Source organism: Microcebus murinus, chromosome 21 (genome assembly GCF_040939455.1).
Source record: "Microcebus murinus isolate Inina chromosome 21, M.murinus_Inina_mat1.0, whole genome shotgun sequence".
NCBI lineage: Eukaryota > Metazoa > Chordata > Mammalia > Primates > Cheirogaleidae > Microcebus > Microcebus murinus.
The window spans coordinates 10,092,043-10,114,907 of record NC_134124.1 but is presented as its reverse complement, the minus strand read 5'-3'; the positions used below and the strand labels follow the sequence as shown (position 1 = coordinate 10,114,907).

The 22,865-nt window shown below is 49.9% G+C and overlaps 1 protein-coding gene and 1 pseudogene across 2 annotated transcripts in view; one reads left to right on the top strand and one right to left on the bottom strand.

Annotated features, from left to right (window-relative positions):
- Window positions 1-22,865, top strand: part of FGF1 (fibroblast growth factor 1) — a 91,786-nt gene that overhangs the window by 30,202 nt on the left and 38,719 nt on the right. The window lies entirely within an intron of this gene.
- On the bottom strand, window positions 19,897-20,417 carry LOC105862502 (cytochrome b-c1 complex subunit 7 pseudogene; annotated as a pseudogene).

Below are 22,865 nucleotides of genomic sequence, written 5' to 3'. Positions count from 1 at the left end.
CCAGCGGAGTCTGTGCCCAAGGTTGGTGACCTGGAGCGAGGGCACCGAGGAGGCTGGAACTGTCCCGGGCAACTTCCTGTGCCAGAATCCCTGCCCTTAGCCACACCGTGCCGGTGCCACAGGCCACACTGCCTCTGAAGGACATGGGCCGTCTCTGTCATCTGTTCCTTCTGGTGGGCGGCTGGCCTGGCAAGCAAAACGCACAGTGGGGGCCCCTGACTTCGGGGCTCGTCTGTGCCTGCCCACTTGCAGTCCCAAGCTCCCCCCGGACTCGGGGGTGTGTCTGCTGCTGGTGAGGCCAGGTGACCCCTCAGGAGGACCCTAGCAGCCCCTAGTTCGTAAGCCTCCGTGCTCCAGGGTCCTCCTCTGACCCATCTCTCCCTCTTCCCAAGCTCCACTTGTGCTTGGCGCCAGATTTTGTTGGCATCATCCTTGACCTTGAACTTTATTCTTCCCACATCTTCCTTGCCTCCCCTCCCACCTCTGCCAGTGCCTTAGCCCTGCCTTGTTCACACGCCTTATTCATGTCTTAATCACTTCCCAGCCCTGCTCACATCGCCTCATCGCAAACGGTTTTCTAGAACCCCGGCACGTTAAGATGAAAATATGGGGCAAGAGAGAGGTGGAACAAAGAGGTTGTATGTGTGGAAAAAAACCCAACTGGCCAAGTTTCCTTGCTTCAATTCCTGACCCCACGACCTCCACCGTCCAGTGTGGGCTGCGCATCTCTTGGCTTTCCGACCCGTGTCATCCTCCTGCCCTCTGCCTTGGCCTCTTGGCTATCTTTCCCACAAGTTTCCACAGCGAAGGAGGCGGTTGTGCTTTCGTTAGATCTTCCCCATCTCTGCAAAACAGCCTTGCCCTCTCCCCTCCCAGCCACTGAGTCACTGTTTCCCATCACAGCTCTTCTCAGACACGTCCCTGTCACTGGAGATGAAGGATGGGGCACGGCACTTTCCCCTCCTCTCCCCTTTTACTCCCACTTCAGCAAGAAATTAATATCACAACTTGGATGAAATACTTCCCGACGGGTAAAATAATTCTACTGGAAATGCCCCTTTTCTCCCTCTCCCCCCACCATTAACCTTCTTCTCACTCATCCTCCGTCCTTCCCTTCTTTTCCTTCGTCTGACCCTCAACTCAGCTTAACTCCCCACAAAGCTCTGCTAAGAGGAGCTTTAAAACATCTTGCGACGTCCATAGCTGCAAACCTTCCCGCCTGTTTTTTTTAATAGGTTCAGGGGGTACAAGTTGAATCCTGTTACACACGTATATTGTCTAGTGGTAAAGTCTGGGCTAAGCCTTTATGGGATGTTAGATTTTATTTGTTTTCAGGGTTTGATCAGAGTGTGAAACCTGCTTGGTAAAGGTTTCCTTTGTTCTCGCTTCTCCCAAAGCAAAGAAATGTCTGCTTCCTCCCCACACTCCGTACGTGGAGGAGGCTACAGAAAATACGTGCTGAGTAAACGAATGACTGGTGGACATTGCTGGGCTTTTGCGTCCATTTACAAGGAAGCTCCATCCATTCATCCAACAATTATCTATTGAGACATCACTATGTGCCAGGCCGTGTGTTAAGCATAGTGGATATAATAGTGAACAAAATAAACGAAATCCCTGCCCTCTTGGAGCTTACCTTCTAATGGAAAACGACCATTCAAAAATCATTCAATTGGTGTCCACCTATTACTGAACTCTAATAAAGCGTGTTGGAGGAAAGTCTTGAAATGACAGAAAATCTGAATACACATTTGTTCTGGGAGAGCTAAAAAGTCGGGAGGGAGAGAGAGAATTAGAGAATGAGAGGAGAACATGTTTAACTGCTTTATGGAGCTATAAGTCACATGCCACACAACTCACTCATTTACAGTAAACAACTCGATAGCTTTTATTAATAGTACATTCACAGTTGTGCAACCGTTGCTGCTGTTTAATTTCAAGACACACACACAAATCAGCAGTCACTCCCATTCCTCCTCCGCCAGCCCCTGGCACCACTAATCTACTCTCCGTCTCTATACATTTGTCTGTTGCGGACATTTCCTATAAATAGAATCACACAATATGTGGTGTCGTGTGTCTGGCTTCTTTCACTTAGCAGAATATCTTCACAGTTTATCCATGCTGCAGCATGCATCACGCTTCATTCCTTTTCACGGCTGAGTAATTTTCCATTGTACGGACATAGCACATTTTGTTTATCCATTCCTCATTTATTGCTTCCACTTTGTGGCTTTGTGAGTCATTCCCCTATGAACATAAATGCATTCATTTTTGTAGGAACGTACGTCTTCATGTCTCTCAGCCAAACACACAGGTGTGGGATTGTTCGGTCACATGGTAACCCCATGCTCAGGCGCTTGAGGAACTGCCAACGGGTTTTCCAAAGTGGCCGCACCATTGTACATTCCCACTGGCAATGGAGGAAGGTTCCAATCTCTCCTGCCACTGCGGAGGGGGCGCCCGTCTGCCCCTGGGGCTTATTCCCGAAGACGGGGCTGGAAAAGAAGATGTGATGTGTGTGGGTGGGGGAAGGGGCGGCCCTGGCTCTAGAAACACCCCCTGAGCCGAGGGGAGCGCTGAAGGTGGGCAGCGCCGCTATGATTTGACGTGGGGGGCCCCGAGAGCGCGGGGGCTGGACGGGCGTGACGGGATGGCGGGCGGGTGCGCCTGGCCCTCCGGATTTCTGCTGTTGCGGCATGATGCAGGGACTGAGATGCGAGCCAGAGGCCATCGCGGGGTGACCCTGCCGCGGGGTTGGGGCAGACCTCCTGGGCAGGGAGGCAGAAACCCGTGGCCAGTGAGAGCCGGTCAGCCAAGGAGCCGCCCTGGGCCCTGACCCAGCCAAGGGAAGCCAGCGGCCCCTGCTTGAGTCATGGAAACCAGGCAGAGGGCCCCCGCCGGGGATCTTGAGCCCCGGAGGACGCTGTGCAGGGAGGGGGTCCATGCTTCCCTCCCAGTGGCCCCCCCACTCCTCCCGCAGCCAGGGAGGGTGGCCACAGAAGGGGGAACTGAGGGCAGAGCATTGCCCCGCGGGGCTGTTCGCCTTCTCCCGCTGGGAGAGGACGAAGATGTTTTCAGCTACCTCCCAGGTGAGGCCTGGGGAGGAAGCCCGCATTGCAGACAGAGAGAAACTCTGTCGTGTTGTATGAGAAAACATGTGACGTGGGCCTGTTTATGGCTGGTCAGCCCAGCAGGAAACTCCCCGACCCAGGGCTAATGACACCAGGGACACGGCCCCATCACTGTCGCTGTGTCTGTGGCTGCTCTCCGAGCGCCTGCTCTGGAGTCAAAGAGCTTCTGGGCAAGAGAGTTTCTCCCTTTCGGCCAGAAAAACAGTCCAAAGGGCACGTCCTTTGTCATCTTTGGCTGTGATTCTTTCAGAAGCACTTGGAGGCATTTGGATGGGCCAGGCTAAAGGAATGTCACCCCTCTAACGATGGCGCCTCCTGGACTTTGAGCCTCCACTTTGCCCCAGGCGCCACGCTAACTCTTTGCGGTGCCACTGAATCCTCCCAGCCAGCCACCCTCTGAAGGCAGGTGTTGTCACTCGAATTTCACAGACAAGGAAACCGAGGGCTCAGTGAGGTTTCCCAAGGTCTGCCGTGGGCAGGCGGCCGGGCTGCTATTCGAGCGCAGGGATCTGACTGCAGGGCCGGGCGCAGAGACGCTGCCCCCGTATTCCGCTTAAAGGTTCCCCCTCGAAGTGAGGGAAGATAGGGGTAAGAGCAGTTTATCGAAGATAAAAACAAAAATGTTGCTGTTTTTTATTTGTAAAAACTACGTGCCCATTTCGCAATAATAAGGACTGTTAAATAGAAAACCGACATGTCACTAGAACGGTGGAGAACCTGAGTGAGAACTTGGCTCAGCCACTCTGGCCCCAACACAAGCCAACGTCAGCAAACCTGAGGCTCCGGCGTTGTTGGTTATATAATTGTCCCCCAAAGACGTGACACCCCGCTCAGCTCAGAGCGTGTGCCTCCATCCATCCCTCCCCTGCTCACCCATCCCGTTGTTCATCTCGCCGTATCGAGCCTACTGTGTGCAGGCACTGGGGACCCAAGTGACCAGGAAGTTCCTCCCTCTGAGGAGCTCACCGTCAGGGCAGAAGCACCCAGAGCGCAGGTACACAGGGGGAGGAGGGTGGCTCTCTGCACCCTGCATCGTCTCTCCCTTCATTTCTCAGCCTCAATGTCACCTCCTCAAGGAGTCTCACCTGTGGGTCTTATTCTTTATTCTCTTTGTTTCTTGACACTGAAGGCAACATCCTCCAAAGAACAACTTGCGATTTTTCTTTGTCCTTTAATTCGTGTGTGTGTGTGTGTGTGTGAGAGTGTGTGTGCGTGTGTGAAGCCCCACGGCAATGTAGTCACATAAAGGCAGAAACCATAACGATCATATTCACAAGAGTATTCCGAAGGCCCGACACGCCCTTTAGCATGTTGCCTGAATGAGCAAAGGCTGCAAGCAGATCATAAAGAGCCTTGCATGCCAAGCTAAGAAGTTTGGACGTAGGCCTGTAGGCAGTGAGAAACAACCGAGGGAATTTGATCAAGGGCTACACGTGATCAGGTTTGCGGTTTGGTTTCCCAGGACAAGGCGGAAGAGGTCGTGGGTGAGGTTAAGTGCAATAGGCTACAGAGAGAAAACTGAGAAGCAATTGCCATGGAAAAGCGTTCAGAGTTTGCTGGCCTAACTTAAGACATTAATGCAAAGGAAAGAAAGCAAAGAAAATTTAAGAAAGATTTAGGTAGAATCATTAGGAGATGCTCATGGGTAGCGAGGAAAAGGGAATATGACTAAGGTACATTAAGTAGCCCGGGTTACTCTGTAACCACGGGGGACTGTCCCTAACAAAGCAGAGGGACACCTTGGGATGTGTCTACAGGATGTCTAGGAAGGTTTCTTGGAACTCTGAATCTGAAGAGCAGGGTAGAGATACAGGACAGGATTTGGGAGACCTGGGTAGACTCCGAGGCAGACGAGGACTCCCGGAGAGCACATTTTTTTACTAAGAGAGAATGACCTAAGCAGGGCAGCCCCCTGGGGGACCCCACCGTTCAAAGGGTGGCTGAAGGCAGAGGAGCCGGGTGTGAGGCTGAGCAAGAGAGTGGTTAAAGAGAAAGACGGCTGGAAGCCAGTGCTGTCATTGCAACCAGAGAGGGACGGCTGTCTGGCGTGGGTGGGAAGTTCTGTCCCCCCCATGCCCCACCCCCGGGGAAGAGGAGCAGCGCCAGATACAGCGGTGGAGACCCAGCCTCGCAAGACCCTCAGCTCCAGCCGGCAGGGTGGCAAGCGCAGCGGGCCAGGTCTTCTGGTGGCTAAAGGAAAGCCAGACGGTGGGACTTTGAGGTGAAATCTCCGAATTGGTGAAAGTCAAGTGGATTAAGAACGGCATCCACAACTGCCTGCGCAGCCTCCGGCCGTTACAGCCCAGGTGTGGGGAGATATGGGTGGGCTGAAGGGAGACTCGGGGGGCCGGGGGGCTGGAGAGGTGCCAGGGGTGAGGCCCCCGGGGGCCTCACAGATGGAGGGGGGTTTAGGAAGTTTGGGGGCTGAAGGGAAAGAGTCAGTGGACGGCATTCTTGCCCTCTTTTCACAGGGTTTCAAAAGTGTTATCATTTTTTCCCCTTCAAATTAGAAAAAATACCTGCAATAACAAAATAAAATGTGAGTTCCTCCTCACCCACCCCATCCCACTCCCCAAAGGGAATCATTTTTTCAGGTTCCTATGTATTTACACATACATATGTGACTTTTAAAATAAGTTATGGGGTAATTCCATACAAATTGTTTTAGGTCTTTCTGTTTTACCCACTCATATATGTACATGTAGCTCTTTTCTTTGTAACTTATTTTAGTCATAACTTATTTCATTCGCTTATTCGTAACTTATTTTGTTCGCCTGGGCATACAGCTTATTTTATCATTCCATTTTTTTTTTTTTTTTTTTTTGAGACAGAGTCTCGCTTTGTTGCCCAGGCTAGAGTGAGTGCCGTGGCGTCAGCCTAGCTCACAGCAACCTCAAACTCCTGGGCTCGAGTGATCCTTCTGCCTCAGCCTCCCGAGTAGCTGGGACTACAGGCATGCGCCACCATGCCCGGCTAATTTTTTTATATATATATATCAGTTGGCCAATTAATTTCTTTCTATTTTTTATAGTAGAGACGGGGTCTCGCTCTTGCTCAGGCTGGTTTTGAACTCCTGACCTTGAGCAATCCGCCCGCCTCGGCCTCCCAAGAGCTAGGATTACAGGCGTGAGCCACAGCGCCCGGCCTATCATTCCATTTTTGATACCACAGTGTTTCCAAGTTTTTGCTGTTGCAAACAGCACTTCAGTGAATCTCATATGGTGATCTTTGGTCCCTTGTGTGGGTCCTTCTGTAGGACAAATTCTTAATGCTGGACTTACAGGTCATGGGGTCTGCCCATACATGTACTGTTTCCCTGAAGGTCTTCTTGAATTTGCTCTTCCCTCAGGGACTGGGAATGAAAAAAGCAAGGGTGAAGTCGTATTTCCAAGGAAGCTTATAAATCAGAAGTAAGGCTTTAAGGCATCCCAACTTGATGACTACAGCCTTCTTTTTAGTCAAGATGTTGTGGTGACTGAATTTATGCACAAGTAACTCTTATTAACCTGATAGATATGCCCCCACTGTAAAGAACTCTCAAAGAGATGAATTAACTGTAACAATCTACCCTTCTGGTTGGACCAGCCATCTTCTAGGTTTAGAGTCGATATTTGAAGAAGACACTGATTCCCGAGGCCACATTTAGACATTGTTCAAAGAGTCGCGATGGGGGAAATTTGTCCACGGATTTCAGGGAGCCCAAAGACCGAAGTCGATGAAACATTTTTTTAAAAACATGCTTATAGTCCCAGAACGTGGCATTTAATCTGTGACATCATCAGTTTAATTATATTTTCAGATCATTCTTTGGCACGTAATGGGGAAAACCCACTCTCATTCCTGCAGAGAAACACAAAAACATGCCGGAAAAACAAAGATGCAGTGTGAACAGCCTCTTCGCAGGGGCCGGCTGATGGCCGGCACGCTTAGCTCAGAGCGCCCTCTCCTGGCCGCAGGCTCCCCTGCGCCAGCCTGGGTCCCGCCCACCCAAGGGCAGTCAGAGTCTGATTTTCGGTGTTTGGAAAAGCTGCTCCAGCTCCCTAATTCCAACATCAACAAATCTTTGAGCTTCTTCTGCTGTAACCACTGAAACCCAAAGATGTTCTTTTTCAATATTTGTGCAATATTTTCAAGTTACGCAGGGCTCTTCCTCCTCTGTAAGAATGATTCCTTGGTGACTCGTTTTTAAAAAAAATACTCTTCTTAGATCCAAGTTAAGACATTGGGATTCCACTTATGTTTATAAACAGGGATAAAATTCATAACTTTGGATAAGTGGGAATTAGATCTAGATGCCAAGGGAAAACAGCAAACAATTATATGTGCCATTACTCAACACATTTGAGCAAAGTCTGGCTGAGATTGGGTTTCCTATTCACTCTGGAAAATTGTCAGAACCTCAAGTTAGCCTCATCTATCCTGTACCCAATTAACTGCTATTTGCTGAGTACCAACTGCGTGCCAGGGAACGTGCTAGCAGGTCCGAAGGGTGGACGACAGGAGCACAGTGCCACTGTAGCCATCGCTTGTGTTAACCAGGCAGTGTTTATATTGCAAAACGCTTGGGAATCTAAGAGCGTCATAATTGGTTCCTGGAGCCTCAATCATGTTATTTCAAATGACCTGTTAATCTACCCTGTGCCGTTGCTCCAAAATTTAACCAGGTTAATCCTCTCAGCTCAGAAATGGCTTCTTTCTAGCTTCTTCAAAGGGGCTATTCAATCCTCCAAGGAGCAAGCTCATAATCTGTTATGATAGGAAGGAGGAGGCAGATGAAAAGAAAACAATTTCTCCAAATAACTGCCTGTTTTCTTTGGAGCCGGGGTGGGCAGCGCCGCGGCCGGGCCCCGTTTGGATGTGGGCGCCTGCGGTTGCCTGGCGCTGTCTTCACAAACGCTGCCAGGGTGAGCCGCTAACCCTCGCCCTGCCCCGCGCCCTGCTCCTCCTCCTCCGAAGAGAAGCCCCCTTCCCCTCTCCCTCCCTTGCTCGCTCCGTGGCGTGAAAGCCCTGCTGGGACCCGCTTGCCAGACAGAGGGAGATAGGTCCGGAAAGGGCCGACCCCAGAGTGTTTTCTACCAACCTGGCCACCACATTCAGCAGATGGCAGCACAGGTAGACGCGACAGGCAACGTCATCCGAGACAGATAAGGAAACGACGCACGGCCCAGGCTGTGCAGTGTCCTTGTGTAAGCCCCAGGGCATCGTCCAGCGAGATTCCACTCGTTATTTACGCCTTGACTTCTGTTAACCTCTAGGTGGAACTTGTGGGAGGGCAGGCATCCTTTCTTCCCCGCGTCTCTTGGACTTACACCTACAGCGTGATGCTTCCTTTGGGAGGGTCACGGATCCTTCTGTTTTACTATGCAAAGTTCAATGAACTATCTACTAGTTCACGTGATAAATGAACTTAGCATTAAAAAAGACAAAATGCTAACGTTCTCTCTAAAATCATTTCTGATTTTCCAAGAAGATGGTACTGAAGGGCTGTATTTTGTGAGCTGGCTCCATCAGAAGTTCCAAAATTGCGGGTGCCTTTCCCCCCAAATTACACTGTTCAATTAAATCCAGTCCATTCGGTTCAACTCACCAAATATTTATTGAGCTGAGCGCTACGTTAGAGAAAGACCTGGACGCTGCCCTCAGGAAACTCACAGACCAAAAGATGAGACAGATGAGTAAACGAATCGTTGCAGTCCAGCGCAGCGAGTGTAACGATAGAATGATACACCGGCGGCCGCTCAGGCCTCTGCCCGCATGGAGCTATGGTCTGTCTGGAGGGAGAATCAGACCGAATTGGAAAGTGGCACAACTAAAAGCAGAGTTTAAACTTTGACCAGTGCTGTGGAGGAGAGGCAGGCAGCACGGTGAGAGCGTTCACGGGGCGTCTGGCTGGGGGGCCAGGAAGGCACCTTGAAGAGGTAAAAGTTGGGATATGAACGGTGGGTCAGGGCGAGTTAGTTGCAGAGTGGCGGGAAGAGCGGGTCGGTCCAGGCAGGGACGAGAGTGCGTGCAAAGGCACTGCGGCAGGAGGACACAGGGTGTGCCCCAGGGACCACACCAGGGCTGGTTGGCTAGAGCACAGGGCAGGACGGGCTGGGTGGGTGGCCTGGGGTGGAGCGATCAGCAGGCCTGGACCCCACGTCCAGTCTGGGTTGCCCACGGTCTTCCCTTCTGTGTGCTCACGTCCCTCTGTACAAAGATCAGAACAGCACCTGCCTCGTGGGAGGGAGAGTGCTGTGGGCGTCGGCTGCTATGACTGCTGTCATTACCGTCCTGGTGGCTCTCACAGGCTGAGCTTGTGGATGAGGACTCGGCCGGCCCAGCATGGACGTTTCTTCTTAACGATCCCCGCTGCGTGTGTGGGCGCAGTGCCACAGCTGTCAGAGGCCCCAGAACTTAGCCTGAACGCCCGTAAAGGCAACCTCTGGCTTTCTGGAGACGTCCTGAGTGAATGACAGGCTGGGCAGCTGACCACAGGGCTCAAAAACAACCTCCGAGAGTTTATCCCCAAATACCCAGAAAAAAAACGAGACAGAGGAAGAAGGCCGGAGCCTCCTGAGAGAAGGCTGTCTATAAATGGAAAATGACACCGAAAGAAAACAAATCTTATTTGACATGAACCCGTTTTGGACTCTGTCTGGAAATCCAGGGCAGAAGGAAGTGGAGGGGACAGGGAGTGAGCGAGCAGGTGTGCCCAGGCCGAGCCTGCCTGCCGGGACTGGCGTGGACGCTGGCGTGTGTGCCGTGACGAGGTGACAAGGGGGGGGCTGCGGTGGCTGCCGCGGCTCCCACACCTGGGCCAGACCCAACCAGACCCAGCCAGACTCAACCAGACCCAGCCAGACCCAGCCAGACCCAGCCAGACCCGGCACTCCCAGGGCCACCCCAGCGCGGCGCGGTGCTGCGTGCCCGGCTGCACGTGCGGCCACAGGCTGACGCGGAGGACGAGGGGGCTGCGGCAGGTCCCGCCAGGGCCGGGAGGACCTGGGGTCGGAGGCAGAGTACACCCAAGGGTACTTCTGTTTTCTAAAACAGGGGGCCTTCAGGGTCACTACCTGGGAGAATCATTGTCGCCTTGAATGGGGTAACCCACCCAGTGCGTGCCTAGTACCTGACAACTCAGCGCTCTCTCCCGGGCAGCTTGGAGCCTGTCACCCAAGACTTTGGGTTCTAGTTCTGCAGCCCCCTGTGGCGGAGCTCTAGGCGACTCCCGAGCCTCTCGATGCCTGTGCTTCTCCTTAGAGAAGCGTCACGACCTTGCAATTGAAGTGACTCTCCCTCAAAAACATTCACCATAAGAAGAGGCAACATTTGGTGACGTGTTTTTACTATTAAGTAAAATAATATGTTAATATTAATAACGTTAAGTAAGATAATGCTTTACTGTTACTTTTAACAACCTTCCTGGGAGGCTGTAGCCCAGGTGCGAAGACCTGGAGTCAGAATGTCTGGGTGCAAATCCCAGACCCACCCCTTCCTGGATATGTGGCCTTGAGCAGCCCCGCCCGCTCCTGGGGCTGGCGCTGGCTCCCGCATCTGTAGTTTGGGGGTGTCAGTAACACCTGCAGCACGGGGTTCAGGAAGGGCCGCGGGAGCAAGTGCAGAGAGAGCCCCGTGGCAGCGTGCCTGGTCCCAAGCGCTTAACAAACATCTGTGCTCGTCACTAATTCTCTCAGCTTGCGTTACCCCTGTAGTACAGCCTGGAAACTGAGGCTGAAGACAGAGTGAGTGTCCACGTGACGGAATATTATTCAGCACTTAAAAAAAACCTCAAAAAACCAAACTATCAAGCCACGAAAAGCCACGGAGGAATTTTAAAGGCATGCTCTTCTTTCCTTGCGCCCACTGGGGGCTGCCTGGGCATTAACAAGCAGGGAGAGCTCACCTAGGTTTGTCATCTGACTCTCTCCCTTCCCCTCCAGGTCCTGGAGGATTTCATCTTATCGATTAAATGCTCTTCCCTTCTTCAATCTCTTCAGTCCCTTTCCCTGTAGGTTTCTTCTCTAGTGACAAGTAGTCTCGAGTCTCTCATCTGAGAACAGTTCCTTTCCATTTCTACTCTCTCGTGACAGTTTTTTCTTTTGATGTGACCACAGTACAGGTTGAGCATCCCTGATGTGGAAATCAGAAATCCAAAATGCTCCAAAACCCGACATATCTGAGCACCAACATGATGCCACAGGTGGGAAAGTCCACACCTGGCCTCGTGTGATGGGTTGCAGTTGAAACAGTCGCAACTTTGTTTCATGCACAAAAATATTAAAAACATGGTATAAAATCACCTCCAGGCTATTTGTATAAGGTGTATATGAAACATAAATGAATTCTATGTGTACACTTGGGTGTACACTTGGGAGGTGGATAATATTTTCTTTTCCTCTCTCACCTTAGGTTCATTGGTGGGGCCCTGTGTATTAGACTGACAAAAGACAAATTACAAGAGAAAAACAGAAGCTTGTTAACATGCGCATTGTGCATGTACACAGGAGTGCTCAACGCTCAGTACCCCAAAGGGGCGGTGGGAATGTGGGCGTAGGTATGGAATCTTAACAAAAGAAGAGTGCATTGGAACATGGTGGTGGTGACGGAGAAGGTAGAAGTGGTCACACTGATGACATATTTTGGAGATAGAGCTAACGGAACTTGCTGATGAATTGCAGCAAGGTGAAGGAGAGGGGGGAGAGAAACTGACTTCACTTTTGGGCTGAGACGCTAAGGACATTTACTAAGATGGAATATTTGGAAAAGAGGAGTTGGGGAGTTGGGCAGGGGCACCAACAGTTCTGTCTGGACCATGTTAAGTTTAAGATGATTATTGGGCGTGCCAGTGAACATGTTGAGTGGGCGGGGAGATTCGGTGCGAGATCTGGCTACGAACAATCTCCCCTTACCCTCCTCCCCCATGAACTCATTATGTGTGGCCACCCTTAATTCAGAGTGGACTCTCTCCTCCTCTCACCCTGCCTTTTCCCAGCTCTGTTCCTAGCCCCAGCTGTATCCTCTGCCCAGGGTGCCTGCCAGTGCTGGCTTTGGAGACTCTAATCACGCACACAAACTATCCCAAGCAACCCCTCGTTTCAAATCTCTGTCATAAGTGAGTTGTGCCTTACAGGAGCTCCCATTAAAACTAGATGCCTTATTTGTGACAACCATTGCTTTTGTTTAAAGGATAGCTATTTATACATAGTTCCCTGCTATGCTAGGCCATACGTTCCTGGAGGGCAGGGCTTGCATCCTTTTTATTTTCTTTTCTTTTCTTTTACATCATCTTCCATGCTATCCAGAAGTGAGCTCAGCACACAGAAGGCTACTCGTTAAATGTGCTAAACAAATGAATGATTAGAATAGTCCTAAAATGATTGTCTGAGATTGATTTAGTCATCGCTGGTCAAAGGTGGGTGACTTTCTTAGCCCTAAAGGAGCTGAGGATGGCTGTGTCTCTGTCCTTTGGCACAGGACTACCTCTGCGACGCAGGGTCTCAGACACACACGACGATTATCTCTATGCATGCAACCTGCTTTAGGCAAAGGGTATGTTCCTTTAAAAAAAAATCTGAATCTAATTTTTGAGCTCACTAAAGAAGCCTATTGGAAAAGTGGTATGTTCTTTCCTAAGAAGAAAGTAATTGAACCATTATCACCACTGCCACCCACGTACAACTTTCACAAAACGGGACTTTGCTCCACTTGGCTTTCAGGGGCTGCGAGTGCCTTGTGCTCGGTGCTGGGAACCGGGGCTGAGCCCTGCTTGTTTTGTGACCTTACGCCCCGTCTGTCCGCGAGGCTTCGTTCAAATCAGATGGATCTATTCGAGCACACTCGGCTTCATGGCGTGCCGGGTCTCGGACTCTCAAGTGGGGAAGGAGTGATACCCGGGTCAGCTATCGGGTTGTGGGGCCTCTGTCCACAAGCGGACAGACACCTGGCAAGTGAGAGGAAGGCAGGACAGCAGTGGAGAGCAGCGACCACAGGGAGGCTGGGCTGGGCCCGAGCTCGGGAGGGCTGACTCCTGGAGGAAGGAAGGGCGGGCAGGCGGAGCGCGAGTAGCAAAGCAAACACCAAGGAAGCTGGTGGAAGAAGACGGTAAAAGAACAACATTGCCCATGAAAGCAACAATCAGCTGTCACCTACTGAGTGCCGATGACATGCCAGGCACGGTGACAAGGGTTTCCTACAGATCGTCTCATTTACTTATCCCGATGACACTGCAGCAGGTACTATTGTTGTCCTCTTGAGGATCAGAGAGGTTAAGTAACTTGCTTGGGGTCAAAGAACTGGCTCCTGGGAGAGCTGGTGGTACTGAAGCCCGGGTCAGCTGGATGCCAGAGCCCCCACTCTTAACCACTGCTTCTAGCACCTTCTGTTACTGACTCAGGGGCACTTCCTCCCACCACGCCTGCTGTAGGCTGAGGGATGCCACGTCTCCTGCACCCCAAATAGCGAGGGGCCGGGTGGGGAGCTAACTCAGAGGTCAGCTCACAGGCCCTGCTGTGACTGAGCCGTCTGCGGGGCTGTGAGCATTCGGAGTGGAGATGCGCTCACCGGCCGCCAGGGAATACTCACTGCACCGTGCCGGGCCCCACCTAAATGTTTTTTTATTGTCTGCCCTTCACCATGAGTAATGCCACTTTCCATTTTAAGCTGGGAGCTTCGGGAGATGGCCGCGTTACAAGCCGGGGTTTAAAGCTAAGAGCTGCCTGGGGATTACTCACCCACTTCAAGACGCGGCCAACGGCACAGCCTCCCACTCAGGACGCTGCTGGAAGACCTCCTTCCTTGCCAAAGCCCAAAGGAAATCTGGTTTCCCCTGGACCCGGCCTAGGCGTGGTGCCAGGCTATCGGCAAGCTGGCGAGCGGACTGGCTTCTCCAAGTGAAACAACTGTGTCTGTCTCTGGTCCCTTGGCCGAAGTTTTTTGCTCATTCATTCATTCACTGGTCATTTGCTGAGGGCCTACTGCCGTGCCAGGCTCCCCGCTGTACGATGGAGATGCTGTCATGAGCTGAACAAGGACTTAACCCTCTGGGGCGGGGGCTGATGGGCAGACAGCGAACAGAGCATGCTGCGTGACACGGCATGGCCGCTCAGGGAGTTTGGGGGACCGAGAGCCAGAGGGTTTTCGCCAAGGCAGTTAGGGAGGACAAGGAGGAGTTGGCTAGCTTTCTTCATTGTAAGCGACCAAAAGCGACTCTAGAAACTGGAGAACTGGGAGCACACAGGGTTGCTTACAGAGTTGCTGGGAAGGTATGGTGGCCCCAAACCACACTGCAGAAATGGCCCAGCCAGATGAAGCCACGCTCACATGTCTGTGTGTGTGTGTGTGTGTGTGTGTGTGTGTGTGTGTGTGTGTGTGGTGGGCAGACAGGGGTGGGTGGTAACTCTCAAATACATGGGCCGGGGAGTCAGACGCCGGGCACTCAAAGAGGATGACAAATTTCCAGGACAGCAGGTAGAACTGTGAAAGGTGGGGAGGAGAAGGCTGTCTCAGGATGACCTAAGATACTCTGAGTCAGAGACACCAAAAGGAACAGCTTAAAGCGAGCACCGACTCATCGAGGCAAGCAGGCCCCGCGGCCGGGCAGGAGGCTCTGGGCATTCCTCAGCGAGCCGCTCACCGCTGGGGAAGCCTTCGCCACCTCGCAGGGGAGCCGGGATGTGCCAGCAGGTAAGGAGGAACTGTGTTTTAAGTCTTTCCTTTTTATTTTGTTTTTTTAGTGCTCCAGGAAACATTCAGGAAAGGGACAATTTCACTGTACGTCTTTAGATTACAGAGCCCAACTAAATCAGGAAAAAGTTCTCCACGTGCTAACCGGAAAAGGTGTGTAAGACCAGTCAACAGGTTAAAGCTGGCAGCCAGCCGCTACTGCCCGTGCTGGTGTGAGCTTACACACGGTCTTGCATTCTCTCATTTCATCCTCATAAGAAGCCTATCAGCACATAGATGAACAGACTGAGGCTCAGAGATTTTTAAATGACTTGGCTAAGATCCCATGGTTAGCAAATTGTGGAGCTGGGATGCAAATGCTTTGCTGTAACTAAGAGTATGTTGACAGAAGGAATGAAAAAATGAGGTTCAGATAAAGAAAAGTGGCTATCTTAGAAGGAGAAAACACTTTTTCCTATGCTAATTGCATAAGGGATTGGAAGTCTAATCCCTGTGCCATCACCTCTCTCATGGGTTCCATTTTGAAGCTTAAGGTCAAGCTCTTGCTGCCTACTGAGAAATTTTCAAATTTTATCCGAGGGGGAAAAAGCCCTGTTTTCCTAGAGGGAGCCGTGAGTGAGGAACTGTTAGCAGTAGGTCATGGCATTGGCCCCTAGATTGCAGCAAGAGGTATATAGATCACATTTTAAATTGATTTTTAAAATAAAAATTTCTCTGAACTATACAAATAAGACATGCTCCTTATAAAAAAATCAGGACATATGGGAAAACAAAGAAGAAAATAGAAATCACTTATAATCTGACCACCCAATGATGGCTGTTGTCATATCTTAGGGTGTATGAGTTTGTATTTTGGGGGTGTGCATGTGTGTATAATTTGTAGTCTGTTTTTCCAATGCATACACACTGATATTGTCTTTTTAAATCACAGTTCTTAATATTGTAAATAACTGTTATTGCCACTATTTAGCCCTTTTCTTCCAGGGAGAATTGTATCACAATGTTCAGTTTTGCAAATCTGTTGATACGGAACACAAGCTGGTTTGTTCAAAGGAGTGGGCGGAAGCCATGGGTGCTCCCTGGGGTACAGGCTATATCGTGTATGTGAAAGTGCCTAGTCCTTTAAGAAAAACTTGGCTTTTCATTGTTTATATTTCATATTTCTATAGCTGGTAAGCATTGCCTAAAAAAATGTTTAGCATAGTGATCAACCTAATCAGGTGACCGTTTGTTAGGAGAGATGCATTCCACAATCTACCATATGCATGACATTCAGTAACGTCGTATAGACAAAAAGCAGAAGAGCAGTTGCTGGGCCTCAGCCCCACGTGGAATCCGTGTTCTGATCCCCCTTCCCTTCACTGGCTGCGGGGACCTCCCTGCTTCCCGCACCCCGGCCAAAGGCAGCTCGCACCGCCACAGCCCGACACACACAGCTCTCCGGCTTGCGGGCCGGTGCCGTCCTCCCAGCATCTCCTCTCAGAGCCCCCTGTGGCTCAAGCCAGCACAAAGCCAGGTCCTGTTTGGTGGCCGCGGTTGTCAACTCTGGGCATACCATGTGCCACCCGTCTCCCGTCCTTTCCCCAAATCATTCAGACAAAATCCTTCCAGTTCGGCAGCCCTGTGTGTTCCTTCTCTGTAGCCCAGACATCTGTTTTGTGTTGGGAGTCGGTGGCCGCCAAGGGCTTGCATGATGCAGCTGGATTTGCTGATGCAAACAAAGTTGCTTGCATGTGAGTTTTCTGACCCCGCAAAGGCCTCACAGAACCATCCTCCCCTCCCCAGGCCTTGGTCGGGACTTTACCTCCAGCCCAAGGGGGCGAGGAAAATGGACTTGAGTTTAGGGGATCGGTTACAGCCAAGAAAGAACCGAAGCACCTGGTTCTTCTCTTCCTTTCCTGTCTCCGTGTAACCCTTTTCTTCCTGGGCCATTCCTTGCCCTGAAGGCAGGGGAGGTCACGGTCAAGGGCATCATCCATTCGGTGACCTGGGAAGCCAGGGACCAGCTGGTCCCTCCCACAACGACAACAGTGATGCCCTGACTTGCTCCTCCTAGAAAAAGACTCCTTTTAACTCTTGCTTTTTTACTTTGTCTCATGCTCCATTAGATTTTCTTTTCACTTATAAAAGTAAACAGTTAAACAATACATGCATCTACTGGGAAGGTTGCTCATCCCCAATGCAGCTTTCGCTTCTACTTTTTAGCTCCATGAGATTCTCTCTATGTACTCTGTTTGCAAACAAAAATTGAGTAAGAGCACAGCTGTTTAAAATACCTCCTAGCCCTAGGAGTTACTTGATTTCTCAACACCTCAGTTTTCTCAGCTGTAAAAATGGGAATAACACTATTTACGCTGTGATGCATGTTACGATAAATCATGAGATAACGTATATAAAGTACTTAATAATATACTATGAATAAACGAGATTCAATTAGTTATGATGTTTTACTTTTCTACCATACCTTTACAACCACCATCTGTGGCAATTGATGCTGGTTTTACCTTTTCAGTAGTGATGCCAAGTTTCCACTCAAAATGAATTTCAATTTAAAGCCTGATTGAACTTCAAAAATACTAACAACAAAAATACTCTCTAGCTATGTATATCTAGATTACTCAGGACAGAGCATTCTGAATATATAGAAAATAAACCCCCTCGAAAAAAAAAAAAAGAAAAGAAATGACAAAGGAAACACAAGAAGATAAGAAACCCCAACCAAACCCCGAATGAACCACAACCAACCAGACAGCAGAAATCTCAGCATGAACGTGAACGTGTGCGGTACAGAATTGGAGGGAGGATGCGAGACAATCTGCAATGGCTTCTTACCAGCACCGAGCCCAAGATAGCAAGACAGAAGGCAGTCCTCACTGCCCCTTCCCCTTTCTGTGCCCACCACAGCTTCTTTCCTTATCCTGGCCAATCCCCACTGGAAATTCTTGAAGCATGAGACTTTCTCCATTAGAAGGACCACTTAAGTGTGGGGTCTCTATGCTCCAAAATTATCTTTCCCTTCCCTCTTCTCTTGTTGTAACAGGTATGACTCCAGAGTGTTGTCCAGAAATCCTAGTTATTCAATTTAGCCAACATCAAGGAATATTCACTGGGCATCTATTACAGCATACGGCAGGAGTGCATGTCTGTGGGACAACGGGGTACACAAGACCCGATCCCTGCCCTTGAGGAGGAGAAGATTCAAGAAGGAGGTCAGAGGATGCAAATAACTATAATTGCAGGGTAGGATACAGTCACTGCCACAAACAGCTGCAGCCAACATGCACAGGATGCCACAGGAGGAAACGGTGACTTTGGGCTTGGTAGGGATCAGGGCAGGTTCAGGACAGAGGCAGCACTGCTCCCCTGAGAAACATCTGTCCTTTAAAAAGATTACATGACCTCTTGTGCGCCTTTCCCCCGTGGGTGGGGTGTTTTGAGTCCCTCGCCCATTCTTGGCCAACAACGCGGAGGTCTGGCATCCTGTTGTCTTTTCTCTGAACATGCCGGCTCCTTGCTCGAAAGGCTCACGAAGCCTCCTCTAGCTGGTGAGACAGACTTGGATGCATGTGGCTCTGCACACATGCCCGGCCCTGCCTGGCCAAGGTCTCAGCTCAAATGTCACTTGCTCAGAGAGACCCGCCGACTACTCTCCCCTCCAGCCTCTCTGTCTCGTGTCAGCTAAGGGACTTGGGAATTGGCACATTTGGGATTTTCTTATTCACCTCTTCACTTTTTTAAATTTTAATACCCGCCCCGCCCCCACCGCCATAAGAATAAAAACAGACAATGGAAGCAGCAACTTAGTTTTTCTTGCTGGCCCCCATGTTCCCAGAGCCTGACGAGTCATAGTGTTTAATGAATATCTGTTGATTAAATTGATGGGTATTAATAGTCTAATTCAAATCCCATCTCTTCCCCAGCCTCTGTATCTCTCTGGTTGGTTGGTTTGTCTTTGCGGGAAGGGGCCAGTGGTTTTAGAAAATCTATTGCATTAATTTCAGACTGATTTAATTAATCAATCAAACTTGTTTTTGGGTTCAGTGTGACAGTTGGAAAATTCGCATAGTTTGTCAGGCTTTGGTTCACGAGGAGAACTGGGACGGCCCGGGTCTTTTTAGCAAAACTGATGAGCTACACAGAATGGGACAGGGCATTTCTCCCTCCCATCCTCCTTTCTTTCGACAAACATGTTTTTCTCCCACTGCTCCACTTGACCAGCATTTTAAAAAAACAAAACATTTTTTTCTAGTTTATCAAGGTATAATTGACAAATAGAAACTGTATATGTTTACCGTGTATAATGTGATATTTTGACATGTGTGTAATTGTGGAATGATTACTGCGATCAAGCTAATTAACATATCCATCACCTGCCTCACATAATTATCATTTTGCACATGTTTGTGGTTAGAACATTTAAGAACATCTACTCTCAGGCCGGGCGCAGTGGCTCACGCCTGTAATCCTAGCACTCTGGGAGGCCAAGGCGGACGGATTGCTCGAGGTCAGGAGTTTGAAACCAGCCTGAGCAAGAGCGAGACCCCGTCTCTACTATAAATAGAAAGAAATTAATTGGCCAACTAATATATATATATAAAAGTTAGCCGGGCATGGTGGCACATGCCTGTAGTCCCAGCTACTCAGGAGGCTGAGACAGAAGGATCACTTGAGCACAGGAGTTTGAGGTTGCTGTGAGCTAGGCTGATGCCATGGCACTCACTGTAGCCTGGGCAACAAGCGAGACTCTGTCTCAAAAAAAAAAAAAAAAAGAAAAAAAGAACATCTACTCTCTTGGCAATCTTCATGTATACAATATGCTATTATTAACTCTAGTCACCAGGCTGCAGAATAGATCTCTAGAACTTACTCATCTTATCTAACTGAAATTTTGGTCCCCTTAACTAACATCTCCCCATTTCCACTACCCCATCCCTAGCCCCTGGCAGCCACCATTCTACTCTCTGCTTCTAGAAGCTCAACTTTTTCGAGATTCCATGTATAAGTGATCATGCATCACTCATCTGTCTGTGCCTAGCTTATTTCACTTAGCATAATGTCCTTTAGCTTCATCCGTGTTGGCACAAATGACAGGATCTCCTTATTTTTTTTTTAATGCTTACAATAGACATTTATTTAAAGTAATACATCTGCAGATGAAATAATTATTAAATTTTATGTTTAAGGTCTAACCATCTTCATAAAAATACTTTTGAGGACAGTTGCATCCAGAGATTTCATCTATACCATTACTTCTTTGCCCACTCTTCTCTCTCTTTTCTTTCACGAATAACCTCTTTCAGATATGGTTCAAGGTAGAATTTATCCTCTTCATATTTTGTCCACTGGTCTTTGGGCAGGATCTGCTGCCTCATGGACAGGTCCAATGCTCTCTTAATGCGAAACATCCTGTCATTATAAAGGTTCTCAGGAAGCCTTCTTATGGCTTCTTTTACGTCTTCATCCTCATGTATTGTATCATCTTGCATTAACCCCAGTTTATTGAATCCTGCCGCATTGTAATACCATTTTTGAATACCATCCAGCCACTTGCCTGATGCTGAAACAGCCTGCCTGCCAGCCATTTTGACCCGAGAGTTGGATCTCCTTATTTTTTATGGCTAAATATTATTCCACTGTGCACAAATACCACCTTTTCTTTCTTCATTAATCCATGGGTGGACACTTAGGTTGATTCCTTATCTTGGCTATTGTGAACAGTGCTGTAGTGAACATGGGAGTGTGGATATCAATTTCAGATACTGATTTCAATTCCTTTGGATGTCTACCTGGTAGTGGAATTACTGGATCACAGTAGTTCTATGTTTAATTTTTTGAGGAACCTCCATACTCTTTTCCATAATGGCTGGGCCCGTTTATATTTCCACCAATAGTGTACAGTGTTCCTTTTTCTCCACATCTTCCCCAACACTTACTTTTTTCTTTTTGATAATAGCTATGCTAACATGTGTGAGGTGGTATATTGTTGTGGTTTAATTTGCATTTCCCGAATGGTTAGTGACGTTGACCATTCTTTCATGTACCTGTTGACCGTGGTATGTCTCCTTTGGAGAACTGTCTGCTCAGACCTTTTGCCCATTTTTACTCAGGCTATTTGTTTTCTTACTATTGAGTTGAGTTCCTTATCAGATACACAGTTTGCAAATGTTTTCTCTCATTGCACAGGTTTTATCTCCACTCTGTTGGTTGTTTACTCTGTTATGCGGTAGCTTTTTATCTGGTTGTAATCCCATCTGACTCTTTTTGCTTTTGCTGCCTGTGCTTTTTGGGATCATATCCAAAAAAATCATTGCCCAGACCAACATCAAGAAGATTTTCTCCTTTGTTTTCTTCTAGCAGTTTTACAGATTTAGGTCTTACATATAAGACGTTAATGCATTTTGAGTTGGTCTTTGTATTTTGCGTGAGTCAACACATATTTATTAAGCACATACCATGTGCCGGGCACGTGCTAGACGCTGAGGACAAAAGCTGAGCGGGACGGACAGGGGCTGTGCTCTGACAGAGCGAAGTCAGTGGGGAAGATAAGATAGCCAAGTAACTAGCGTGAGGCCTGCTCTGGGGTGGGCGGTGGCAATGTTGCAAAGCGAGGTCCCAGCCAAGGAAAAAGCAAGTCGCAGAGCCTGGGGTGAGCGTGCTCTTGGCACACCAGAGACCTGGAAGTCATTCACTCTTGATTGAGGCCATTGATGGATCCGAAGCCGGGACTCTTAGGCCTACCTGTCTTACTCAACACAAAGACCAGGAGAACTTGGAGGCAGAGCGAGTCACTAGCCACGCTCAGGAAGTGACTAGAATGACTTTGCTTTGGTCACCATCTGAGAACGGGGCCAGAACAGAGTGGGTTCCTAATGGCCACGCGCTGAGCGAATCCACGTGGCCCATGCAGAGGGGCGCAGCCTTCTCCTCTGGCGTCACCAAGCCGCACAGAGTCACAACACGGGGAGGGAGGCGCCCTGAGAGCCGGCCGGTCCACCCTCTCCCCCGCAAGCCGTCTGTCCTGTACACTGTTTTGCGGATTTTATAAATGATAGCGTTCTGACTTGGAAGCTCGGTTCCTGAGGCCATACTTGTGCTGCCGAGGGAGGGACAGTGTGTCCAGTCACCCGGCGAGTCCAGGGCAGAATGCGGAAGAGCAGGGACGACAGTCCTGGATGCCCAGGAGGTGGTGAGGGCACTCTGGCTCCCCTAGTGCTCCTCTGCCACTATTAAGACACCACGGTGCTTCGGTTCCAGATCTGCTGTTGGAGACCGGTGAGCCACACGTGCCCACAGCAGCGCCATCTCCTCTGGACATTTTATTTCCCGCTACCTTTGACGGTGAGAAGTTGAAATTTAAGTTTTGCTCATCTCCCAGTACCGTGCGCGGGCTGAATGCCGCTGTCTCTCTCAGAAAAGGCTGCTGGGCCAACATGTCCAAGGCATCCCGGCTGGGAGCCGTGAAGGGCGGACGCCGTGCTTGGCCTACGCCCACCCACACCTCTGCGCCCAGGCCCCGCCACCTCCTGCGGAGGCTGCTGCACCTGGCTTCCCTGCTCCCCTCCTTCCTCCAACACGCCGCTCAGCAGCCAGAGTGCCGTCCCTACCACACACACCTGATGGCGGCACTCCCCAGCCTGCTCGGCTCAGCGGTCTTGCACGGTCCTGCGGACGGACACCTGCGGGCAGCGGTGCCACTGGCCCCGCCAGCTTCCCTAGCCATGGCCCTCTCGCCTCATCCAGATCTGACTGCTTTTAAGTCCCCAAGCGAAATACACTCTTTCTGGACTCAGGACCTCTGTGCAGACTTTTACCTGCTACCTTCCTCCTCTCCCTGCTCACTGGTAATGTACATGCCCCTTCCTCCAGGAAGTCTTCCCTCCCCGCCCCCCCCAGCTCTGCAGGTCACTTATTATCTGCCCCCTCGCTGCCCTGAGCTTGGCTGTTGTGACACTTGTTCGTTCAAGATACCATGTGTGTGGGCGATCTTCCCCACTAGAATCTGAACTTCAAGAGGGCCTCCCTGCATCTGACTTGTTGGCCAGGACATGGCACATAACGGGTCCTCGA